Below are 12247 nucleotides of genomic sequence, written 5' to 3'. Positions count from 1 at the left end.
ATTAGACTGGCACTGTGACTTTCTCAGATCAATCAAATGCAACAGAAGTGATAGAATAAAAATTCTGAGCTTAGGTCTCTCAAAATTCTATTCTAAAAACACAATATGTAGAAGCCCAGCCTGTACTACTGGAGGATGATAGGCCAAATACAGCAAAGAACAGTCATTCCAGCTGAGCATTCAGACTAATCAGCCAGCAAGAACCACCAGCCATGGGAACTCAGGCTACTGAGATCAACCAGAACCATCAACCTGCTAAGTAACTGCCACATGAGAAGTCACCGGACAGACTGGCAGAACAGCCTACCTGAACAGTATTAACTGATGACACACAGAATCGTGAATTAATCTGCTTTGTACAGTGAGCACTGGGTGCTATGTTAAATAGTAATAAATGAGACAAACATCATTACCCTATGTATATGTATGATTATGCAAATGACACAACTACTTCATGTACAACCAGAGAAACAACAGTTGTACCCCATTTGTGTACAACTCAAATGAAATAAATCAAAATAAATAAAAAAGAACTAGTGAATTGGAATATAAATCAAAAGAGATGCAAAGACATAAAATACAAAGCTGAACGAAAAATTAGGGACATAATACAAAGTCTAACATAAGTGAAGTAGACTCCCAAATTCAGAGGACATAGTAGAAACGGATGTAGTATTTGAAGAGATAATGGTGGGAAACTGAGAAAATGAGGAAAAACACCAAGCTACAAAAAATTCACAATCAATAAAAACTAAGACGCATACTTAAGTACATAACATTAAAATTACTAAAATCAAAAAACTAAGAAAAAGTCCATCTTTAAAAAAAAAAGTTGGGGAGAAAAAAACATTATTTTCAAAAGAGAAAAAAACTGATAGAGGAACTCTCAAGAGGAAAAATGGAAGTTGGAAGAAAATGAAATCACATCTTCACATTATTGAGAAACTATCCATCAACATAGAGTGTGATTTTCAGCAAAAGTACCCTTCAAATATGAAGACATACACACATATGATAAAAACATCTTTCGGATACATGACAGCTGAGATTGTTTGTGGCCCAAACTGAAAAACACATTTTTAAAAATGTTTTTAAAACATTGAGTAAAGAAGAAATATAGCAAAGGGGAATTCTTTATAGGAAAAGGGATGCTCTCCAGAAATGGTCAATATGTGGGTATATTTCACTTATCATGATTGCCTAATAAAAAATTTGTCCCTTTGAAGTAAAAACAGTAATGCACTGGGGAGTTTATAACATATGTGGAAGTGAACTAAATGGCAGTAATTGACATAATGTCAGAAGACAGGAAAGGTGCAAAGGGAACTGCTCCGCTGTAAAATGCGTACCTTGTACATGGAGCAGTGTAATGCTGACTCAAGGTAGACTGAGATAAGATAAAGGTGACTATTACAATCACTATAGCAGTCACTAACACAAACACAAAAGAAGTATAGCTAAAAATCTAATAAAGGTGATAAAGCGGACTTAAAGGACAAAAAAGGGAAAAAGAGGATCAAAAATTGTAAATAAACACTATGATGGTAGTAGCTTAAACTCAGTTAACATTAGTGCTACACTAATCGAAAATTGACTAAACACTCTGATATAAAACAAAAATTGTCAGACAAGATTTAAAAAATAACAAAACCAAGACTTACATGCTGTTTACTATAAAACAAAGCAGGGCTGGGGAGATAGCTCAGTTGGTAGAGTGCTCACCTCACAAGCACTAAGGCTCTGGGTTCAATCTCCAGCACCGAAAAAAAAAAAAAAAAAAAAAAAAGCATACAAACAGAAGATGCCCCTTCCGCCCATGGAGGATTAGCCATTCTGGGAATAGACCTTAGTCATAAAAAGAAAATTAAACAAACTATGTAAAACAACAACTATTTTCAAACATAATAGAGGGGAGTACTGCCCCAGCTTGCAGCCTGGAGGCAGATTTGAGGATGTACCCATGATATTTAAACCCCAACAGAGGCCAGATATCTCATTTAGTTAAAAATACAAAGATCAAAGTTCTTAGAGGCTGTCATGGCTAGAATTTGCGAGACAAAATGGTAGAAAAGAGAACTGCACACCAAAATCTTGAATCTTTGGTTGAACCCATTAGTAGAAGAGACATCCTGAAGCTAGAAAAGAACCAACAGAAAACTGTAAGTAAAACAATGCCAGAGTTTACATTAAATGGAAATAGTTTGTATTCACACCAGAATGAAGGGACCTCCTAAGGCAAAGGGAATTATACAGAAACCATAAAAAATACTGCCTTTGTTGGGGACATAAACTAACATTGGACTTAAGGTTGCCATGTACACATCCTAACAAATCTTAAAAAACAATGTTTAAGGGTTCATACAGATCTTAAGTAACACAACTGCAAGCCAGAACAAAGTCCAATATTCTTGTATAATAGAAAAAAAATCAAATGATAAACCACAAAAATTCACAATGTTCAGAACGCCATAAAAATAACCATGCTAAAAATCTAACCCATGATGAGTTTTTTAAAAATCAACAGAAAAAACACATGAGATGAAATTAGCAGAGGAGTATATTAAAGTATGCTCCCTATGCTCAAGAGTATAGCACAGATCACAAGTTTAAGGAGAGAAATGAAAAGAATAAAAAGGATCAAAATACAATTTCTAAAGATGAAAGATAAAATATACAAAGTCAGGAATAAATTCAATGGAGAAAGAACAGTCTCTTCAATAAATAGTGCTTGGATAACTGGATTTCCACATGTAAAAGAAATGAGCTGATCCCTATACAACAAAACTAAAATTAACTCAAAATGGATTATAGTCCTAAATATAAAAGCTAGATCTATTAAAATCTTTAATATAGGAATAAATATTGGGATCTTACATTGGGTAAACTTTTCTCAAGTAACACTAGAAATATAACAGGAAAAAAGAAAAGGATTTGTCAAAATTAAAAACTTTTGTGCTTCAAGGGACATTGTGAAGAAAGTGAAAAGACAATCCATAGAATGAGAGAAAATGTTTGAAAATCGTATCTTTGATAAGGAACTTATATCCAGACTATATAAAGAAGTCTTACAAGTCCAATAATAAAAAGAGAAATGCTCCAATTAAATAATGGGCAAAGAGTCTGAATACCCATATCTCCAAAGAAGATGGCCAAAAAAGCACATGAAATGACAATTAGCATCATTAGCCACTGAGGGAATAAAAATCCACACCCCGAGACACCACTTCACACCAAGCAGGATGACTACACTCAAAAAGATAGGCAATAACCAGTGCTGCTGAAGACAGAGTGAGTGGGGGGCAGACACTGCTGGTGAGAATGTAAAATAATACAGCAGCCTTGAAATCAGTCTGGCAGTTTTCCTCAAAAGTATAAAAGTATGGTTAACATAGGACCCAGAAAATCTACTCCCAAAGAAAACATATTTCCACTTAAACTTCCTCGTGAATTTGCACAGGTGAATTCTCTAAGTAGACAAAAACTGGAAACACTCAAATGTTCACCAAGTGATGCATGAGTCAACAAAATGTGGTATATACATATAATAAAACATTTTTGGCAATAAAAAGAAACAAAGTATCACTACACGATACAATATTAATAAACCTTAAAAATATTGTTAATGTAAAACAAACTGAGAACCTTCATACTGTATGATTCCATTTGCATGAAATGCCCAGAATAAACAAATCCTCAGATAAAACAGAACAGGGACTGCCTAGACAGTCCTGGCAAGGATGGGGGAGTGTTAATAGGCAATGATTGCTAATGGATTACTTACGGGGAAGAAAAAAATGCTTTAAAACTCATTGTGGTGATGGTTGTACAACTCTGTGAATATAGGGGAAAACATTCAGTTTGACCCTATAAGTGGATAAATTTCATGGAATGATAGCCAGTTTATGTGTGAACAAGGACAGAACCTAGCTGTTGAATCGAACAATCATCTATATGCTGCTATGAAGTTATTTTGTAGATGTGGTTAACATCTACAACCACTGACTTTAAGAAAATTACTCTCAATAATGTAGGCAGGTGTCATCCAATTAGAGGAGCCTTTCATTAAGACCACAAACAGATTTCCTGGAGAAAAAGACATCCTGTCTGAATGTTCAACTTGCTGACCTGCTCTGCATATACTAGACTTGCCAGCTGCTGAACTTTCATGAATCAACTCTTTAAAATCTCTCTAGAGAAGGAGAGAGACAGACAGACAGAGAAAGAGAGAGGTGGGAAGAGAGGAGAGAATAGATGATAGAGAAATCTAGGGATAATGTAGGTTTCTCCAGAGAAACACACACATCCTCAGACACACATTCTACTTATCCTTGCCAGTCCTAGGCAGTCGCTGTTCTATATTCTGACTAATACATGTGGGAGGTAGTGTATTATATCTCAATAAAGCTTTTATAAAAAGTAAATTGTATTGAAATTAACAGCAGATAAGACTATGCAGAAAAAGAGATTAGTGAACTTTAATACAAATCAGAAATGATGTAGGGTCAGAATTCCCAAATAACCCACAATTGCAGCCTCCTCATATAATCTCCTGTGTTAAAGAACCCTGAGTGTAGGAGGAGCCTACACATAGGATGTGGTAGTCTCTCCGGTGATTAGGTTCTATTATATGGCACGGATGACTTGAAGAAAGTGAGATTTTCTTAGATAGTCCTATCAGGTGATTCCTTAAAAAGAAACAATCTTTATCTGAAAAAACGAGATTCAGAAGGAGAAGGAGATTCCGTGTAAGTTTTGGAAATGGGGGTGGGGGCCTGTGGAGTGAATGAAAGCTTCCTTTGGAGCTAAATTGGTCACTGCTGGACAAACAACAACAACAAAAAAAACAATAGGCAACATCATACACAAAGGTAAAGATTAATGCTTTCGCCCTACACCTGAAGTAATTCTATTCCATATGGCACTACAGTCTCTAGCCAGTGCAATAAGAACAAAAGTAAACTGCATGATTTGGAAAGGAAAAACAAATAACCCTATTGATAAGCAACTTGAAAATTCTTAAAACATATTCAAGAAAAGCTACTAGAGTAAAAAAATGAGTTCATCATGTTAAAGCAAATAAACTGCACTCCTATAAAATAAGTAATTGGAAAATTAATTTCTTTAAAATTCCAGTTTTTTGTTTTGTTTGTTTTTATTATAGTTTTTGGACTGTTTGCTTTTGTACTGGGGATTGAATTCAGGGAGGTTTTGTCACTGAGGTACATTTCCAGTCCTTTTTAGTTTTGAGACAGGGTCTCACTAAGTTACTGAGAGTCTTGCTAAGTTGCCCAGGCTGACTTCAAACTTGTGATGCCCTGCCTCAGTCTCCGGAGTCTCTAGGACTACAAGCTTGCACAACTGCATCTGGATAATATTCCATTTTAATGTGATAAAGAAATAGGATAACTGAAACTAACAGAGGCCACCTATGCAGTCTCCCAATGTGTCCTCCAAAGGAAAAGAAAAAATATGAATTTTTAAAAGAAAATTTCCCCAAAACTACACCCTCTCATAACCTGACAACAGAAATGACTAGACTTCAAAGCAACTGTAGGTTAAAAAAGAAGAAACAAATCCAAGGAAGGAATCTCTTTTGCTCCCAAGACACTGCAAGGATTTGTGGAATGCAAGGTCTCAACCAGATACACCATGGAAAAGACGGGAGCTAGTCTCAAGTCTAAAGTTGATATGTAGGTCTGTGTCACGTAGGAAAATATTGCAGCAGTGTCCTTGTAGACCAAGATATACCCCATAAGAACAAGACTTACCAGTGGGCACAATTTGAAGGAGCAATCTTAGGTTTAGTATCAGAGGAGAAATAAAGGACAGGGCACAAAAGGGAGGTGAGTTTTGATACCTGGGAGGCTGAGGCATAAAGAAATATAGTGAAAAAAATTAAATTCTTGCAAAAATGAAAAAAAAACATATTCAGAGTACACATATCCTTAACACTACCATCAAATTTTTGCTATTCTGATAGAAGACATTTTATCCAGCTTTTTCACAACTGTGACTAAATGGCCTGACCAGCACAATTGCAGAGGAGGAAAAGTTTATTTAAAGGCTCACTGTTTCAGAGGTCTCCATCCATAAACAATCAGCTCCATTCCTTGATGCTCAAGGTGAGCATCATGGAGCAGGAGTGTGGCAGAGGGAAGCGGCTCACATGTTAATCAGAAAGCAGAGAGATATTCCACTCGCCAGATGCAAATATATACCCAAAGCCACGCCCCAATTCCCACCTCCTCCAGCCACACCCTACCACTTTAGTTACCACTAAACTAATCCCTAGTAGGGGATTAAATCAAGGTTTGGGTTAAGACTCTTACAATCCAATCATTGCTCCTCTGAACCCTCTTGTATTGTCTCACACATGAGCTTTTGGGGGACACTTCACATCCAAACCATAACAGAAAATTATCACAAACTAGGAACCTTATAAAATTACAACAGTGCTAAAAAATTTAATTAATCTATGTAGTTATTATTTAAAAAATCAAAAACCAGATCCATCAGTCCCTAACCAATGCATATTTCTCTGGAAAATTCAAACACAAAAACAAAAGCAGAAGACTCTAAAGTTCTCCAAACAGAATTAAATAAAATCAAGCCAACATTTAGAGTGTTAAAAACCAACCTGAAATCAGAAATTCAACTATTAAGAAAAGAATAGACATAAAAGAAAGAGAGATGAAAACAGAGTTGACTAAACTCTGATAAGAAATGAAGGGCAGAGTATCTCATTTTATGAGGTACCCAAGGAAGAACAGACTCCCCTGAAAGTTTAATGAGGCATTAAAGAAAGGAAGGAAAACAATCAAGAAAGTGAAGAGGTAATAAAGGAAGAAACAAAGATGGGCAGAAATGGAAAAGAAGTAATATTTAAAACTATGATTCATAAAAACTTCTCAGAAATGAAAGAATTCCCCTGGGCCCCCTTCTTGTCACTAGCCCTAGTCTTCCAAAAATAATCTCTACCCTGACTTTTCACACCATCAAATAGTTTTGCCATCTTTGACCTCAGGTAGACTGATCAACAGAGCATCTCCTGCTCTGTGTCTGGCTTCTTGGTCTCAATGTTACACTTGTTCCTGCCATCTTCATCGTTCCACTGTGTGGAATACCAATTTCTATACTGTTCCAACTGTTGACAGACATCTAGATGATTTCCAGGTTGGAGCTACTGAAGCCATGCTGCTATGTATATGCTTATACACCTCTCCTGGAGAGCCTCAGCAGCTCTCTGCTGGGTATTAACATAACAGAGTTGGCAAATATTTTCTATAAAGGACTTAGAGAATAAACATTTCAAATGATGTGGGGTACACAGTCACAAATTCTTCCCTGACTTCTGTCCCCTCTTTTACGTCTTTCCCTCCCTTCCGTCTTGCTTTGCTTCCTTCCTTGCTTCTTTACATTCCCCCTATCCTTATTTCCCTCCTTCTTTCAACCCTTTAAAAATGTAAAATAATCCATGCTCAGCAGCAATATACAGTCAAGCCCCAGACAAATCAAATGTCTCCTGGTGCCCTAGACACAGAATTCCTGGATCACAAGCATACCGTATGCAATAGTTCCAAACTGTTTACTATTTGGACTTTCAAAACACAGAATATGAAATGTCCAATTGTTCCACATTGACGCCAACACTTAAAAATTATCCTCTTCATTTTAAATATTCTTGTAGGTAAGCACTGGCATTTTTCTGTGCTTTTCTGTGCATTTCCCTCGTTACTAAAGAAGTTAAAACACTTTTTCAGATGTATTACCCTTTTTAATATTGTCTTTTGTGATGTACCTGTTCAAGTATCTTGCCCATTTTTCTATTATGTTTTATTACTACTGATTTGTGATAAATCTTAATTCTGGATAGGTTTTATGTATGTGTGAGGTGTGTGTATTATAAATGCCTTCTCTAATCTTATAGCTTACTCTGTTCACTCTCTTAACGATGCTTTTTCTTAATATTTGAGTACAATTTATCATACTTTTCCAAATAGTCAATCTTTTGTATCCTGCTTAAGAAATCATTACCTACTTCAAAGTTCCTAGTATGTTATGCTAATGTCATATGCCAGAAATTGTACTGTGTTAGCCTCCACATTTAGATTCACAATCTGTATGGAATTAATTTTTCCATGTGACATAGGGGTCTAGATACAACTTTTCAGAGATCTAATGTATGTAGTATCATTTATTCGCAAGACCATCCTTTTTCCTGTTGTATGGCCTTGTCACTTATTTATAATAAATATTTTTTAGTTGTCAATGGATCTTTTGTTCTATTTTATTTTATTTACATGCAGTGCTGAGAATCGAATCCAGTGCCTCACACATGCTAGGCAAGCACTCTACCACTCCAACCTCTCATTTTTTTTTTTCATAAATCAGGTAACCATATTCTGTGGTTTGGATATGTGCCCCCAAAGTTCATATGCTGTCAGCCTGGTCCCCAGTATGGTGGTGTTGAAATGGGGGAGCCTTTAAGAGGTGTGGCCTAATGGAAGGTAATTAGATCATGTGGGTAGTATCTTAGAAGGAATCAGTGTAGTTCTCCCAGGACAAAGTTAGTTCTCTCAAGAGAGAATGTTATAAAACAAGGCCACCCCATGTGCTTGGCTTCTTTTGCACATTGCAGTTTCCTTTTCCATTTCTCTGCCACTTTGTGATACAGTCAGGAGGACTCTCACCAGAGGCTGAACAGATGGAGCTACCTGATCTTGAACTTTCAAACTGTGAGTTAAGTTAATCTCTTTCCTTTATGAAGTACCCAGCCTCATAAAGAACACAAAAAGAACTAAGAAACCATAAACACAGATGCTCCATGATTATGATGGGGTTACATCCCAACAAATCCATTTTAAGTTAAAAATGACATACCTCAAAAATGCATTTAATACAACTGACCTACCCAACCTCAGCTTAGCACTACTGTACACTGCAGTGTATCAACTCTTCACTTTAGTGACGGCACAGATGGCTGGGAGATACAGCTTACTGTTGCTGCCCAGCATCACAAGAGTGTTGTGCCCATCCCTAGCCTGGAAAAGATAAAAATTCAAAGTACATTTTCTACCAAATGCATGTTGCTATCACACCACTGTAAAGTCAAAAAACAGTTAAGTAGAACCATGTTAAGTCAGGGACTGTCTTTTATGTGAGCCTGTTTTTATAATTACTATCATGGTTCATTGGCTTATCTGTTTTTGTGGCAGTTTTACACTGCTTTAATTACTATGTATTTGACATAAGTATTGATAGCAGGTAATCATAAAAAATTGTATGTATCCTTTTCTTGCTTTTTGAATGCTCAATGAAAAATTATGATAATATCAGTCACAGAACTCTAGAAACCTTCTCTGGATCACTGCTAACTAAAATTTTTTCTTGACGAATAAGCACTCATTTTTCATCACATATATTATCCCTGCTCATACCTAAAAAGAACTGGAGAGTCTTGTAGGATTCATAGCTTTTTCCTGAAATGCTGGTGCATGCATGCAGAACAATTATGTCTGACCTAATTTCTTCATATGTGCCAGGCATGGTGGCACAAGCCTGTAATCCCAGCAGGCTCAGGAGGCTGATCAGGAGGCTGAGACAGGAGGATCACAAGTTCAAAGCAAGCCTCAGCAATGGCGAGGCACTGAGCCATTCAATGAGACCCTGTCTCTAAAATAAAATACAAAATAGGGCCAGGGATGTGGCTCAGTGACTGAGTGCCCATGAGTTCAATCCCTGGTACCCCCCCAAAATTCTTAGAGCTTATGAAATCACATGAAATTCTTCAACCTCTTGGATTATAAAAATTTCCCAGCAAATTCTATTTTACATGTGAACCAGATGGCACCTACAATGTGTGTGGTGTCTATATCCCCATAGCATGATGAGGTTTTAAAATATTTCCTCTACCATTTTCCCCTTCAGAAATTCCTATTAAATATACTCAGAATTTTTCATTATATCCTCCCTGTCTTTAACCTCTTTTCATTCTTTGCATCTTGTATTGCTTCTATTTATTTCTTCTGAACTCTGGATTGTTTCTTTATATTTACCTTCTAGTTTATTAATGATTTCTTCAACTACATCTACTCATCTATTTAATGCATCCACAGATGGGTGTCACAGCTTCTAGGCCCTCTCAACAAACAGAGCTAGGAAATAACTGCATGCATACTACCTCATGTACACATACACATTCACTTCTATATATTTATTAAAACAAACATGAATTCATGCTACTCTTTCAGGCTCTAATCTAGCATCAAACAGTTCATTTTAGCCTTAATCTTTTGCTTTTTTTTAATTTTTTTACAATATTTTTAGTTGTAGATGGACATAATATCTTTACTTATTTTTTTTAATGTGGTGCTGAGAATTGAACCCAGTGCCCCACAGGTGCAAGGCAAGTGCTCTACCACTGAGCTACAGTCAAGGCCCCCTTTGCATTTTTAACCTTTTCCCTTAAAGTTAAGAATCCTGGCTCTCATTAAATACAAATTATTTATTTGTTCATATCCAACAAACACATAAAGTATTATTAGAAACTGTTAACTTGCATCTGTGAGAAACAAATTTACCAAACAGAATACAGTGTATGTATGTATGGGTTTCTCCTTTTAGTATCAAAACATTGTTTTTCCAAAGCTACCCTTAAGTCATTTTTTGTGAGACTGTGGCATCTGCAATAATATGGGTAGATTCATTTGTCACAATTTGCATTCCATCCTGGGATTCCCTAACTTCCTGGTTAGCTTATTTTTAAATTTGCACAAAGCTTATTCTTTGTGATATGCAGCAAGAATTGGGGGGGATGTGGATGGTCATAAGATCAAACACAGAGCCTTACACATGTTAGGAAGTGCTCTACCACTGATATGGTTTAGATGTGATATGTCTCCCAAAAGCTCATGTATAAGACAATGAAAGAACATTCAGAGGTAAAATGATTAAGTTATGAAAGCCTTAATTAATTCTCTGATGGGATTTATTGAGTGGTAACTGAAGGCAGGTAGGCTATGGCTGGAGGAGGTGGGCACTGAGATGTGCTTTCAGGGTATATATTTGTGTCTGGCAAGTGGAGTCTCTCTCTCTCTGCTTTCTGATCATCATCTGAGCTGCTTAGCTCTGCCACACTCCTCCATCATAATATTCTGCCTCACCTCAAGCCCCCAAGAAAGGAGTCAGCTGTGTATGGATGGAGACCTCAGAAACCACGAGCCCCTATTATAAACTTTACCTCCTCTAAAATTGTTCACTTTGGGTTTTTAGTCACAGCAGTGAAAAAGCTGACTAAAACAACTACTGAGCTACCTCCTCAGCATAAAGCATAGATTTTGATAACTGCATAGAGTTATATATTTACTATCTCAGTAACATACCCCCCCACAGTTCTGACCTTCATAATTTCACAGTGATGCCTCCTTAAAATCAATCCTTCACCCCACTCCTAGCAAATAACTGACCTGTTTTTCATCCACAGAGTTTTGTCTATTTTAAATCATTTTATAAATGAAGTAATACAAACTATAGTTTGGATCGAGCTTCTTCCACTAATGGCTGTCAGGATGGCCGAGTGGTCTAAGGAACTTCTTCCACTAAACAAAACATATTTAAGATTCATATGTTTTTCTGAGAGTCAATAGTTTAATCCATGTTATTGCTTTTTATATAACATAGTCTGTGCAGAGGGAACTGTTGCAATTTGTGCCACATTCCCTTGGTTCATCTGGTCCCAGTGCTGTATGTTGTCAGTGTCTCATCTAAAGCATGTTCTGCAGCATCTCTCTACTTTCTGCTGCAGCTTTTTCACCGGTGACAGTGGAAGCTATTGGTCAGACATGCTGACACACCTCAGAAGTACCAGGGAATTAAAATCCACAAGGACACTGATCAACCAGTGAGGAATACAAGGCAGTGGTTAAATGCCCCAGCCTCCCAGTACCTCACTGGGATTATGAGGAACATTAAACATGGTTGGTCCTCACTGGGTCTGAGTCCCAATTTCCCAGTGTAGTAGCCAGATTTGCAATGTATATATTATTAACTTTCTGGTTCCTTTTTGAAACTCTCTCCATCCCTCATTTATGCCCCCTACAATCACCTCCCAAATAAACCACCTCAACCAACTCCCTGTGTCAGGCTGTTATCTCTTCTGCACCACTCTTTACCCAGATATCCCTGTGCTTTGTTCCCTCGTCTACTTCAGGTGTTTACTTTAACTTTTCAGTGTGGTATTTCTCTCAGT

The 12247-nt window shown here is 36.8% G+C and overlaps 1 protein-coding gene across 2 annotated transcripts in view; it reads right to left on the bottom strand.

Moving 5' to 3' along the window:
- The window catches only part of Atrnl1 (attractin like 1), a 723769-nt gene that overhangs the window by 543776 nt on the left and 167746 nt on the right, over positions 1–12247 (bottom strand). The gene's annotated exons all lie outside the window — the stretch shown is intronic.

The sequence above is a fragment of the Sciurus carolinensis genome, chromosome 5 (genome assembly GCF_902686445.1).
Source record: "Sciurus carolinensis chromosome 5, mSciCar1.2, whole genome shotgun sequence".
Classification (NCBI taxonomy): domain Eukaryota; kingdom Metazoa; phylum Chordata; class Mammalia; order Rodentia; family Sciuridae; genus Sciurus; species Sciurus carolinensis.
This window is presented reverse-complemented; position numbering and strand designations above follow the sequence as displayed.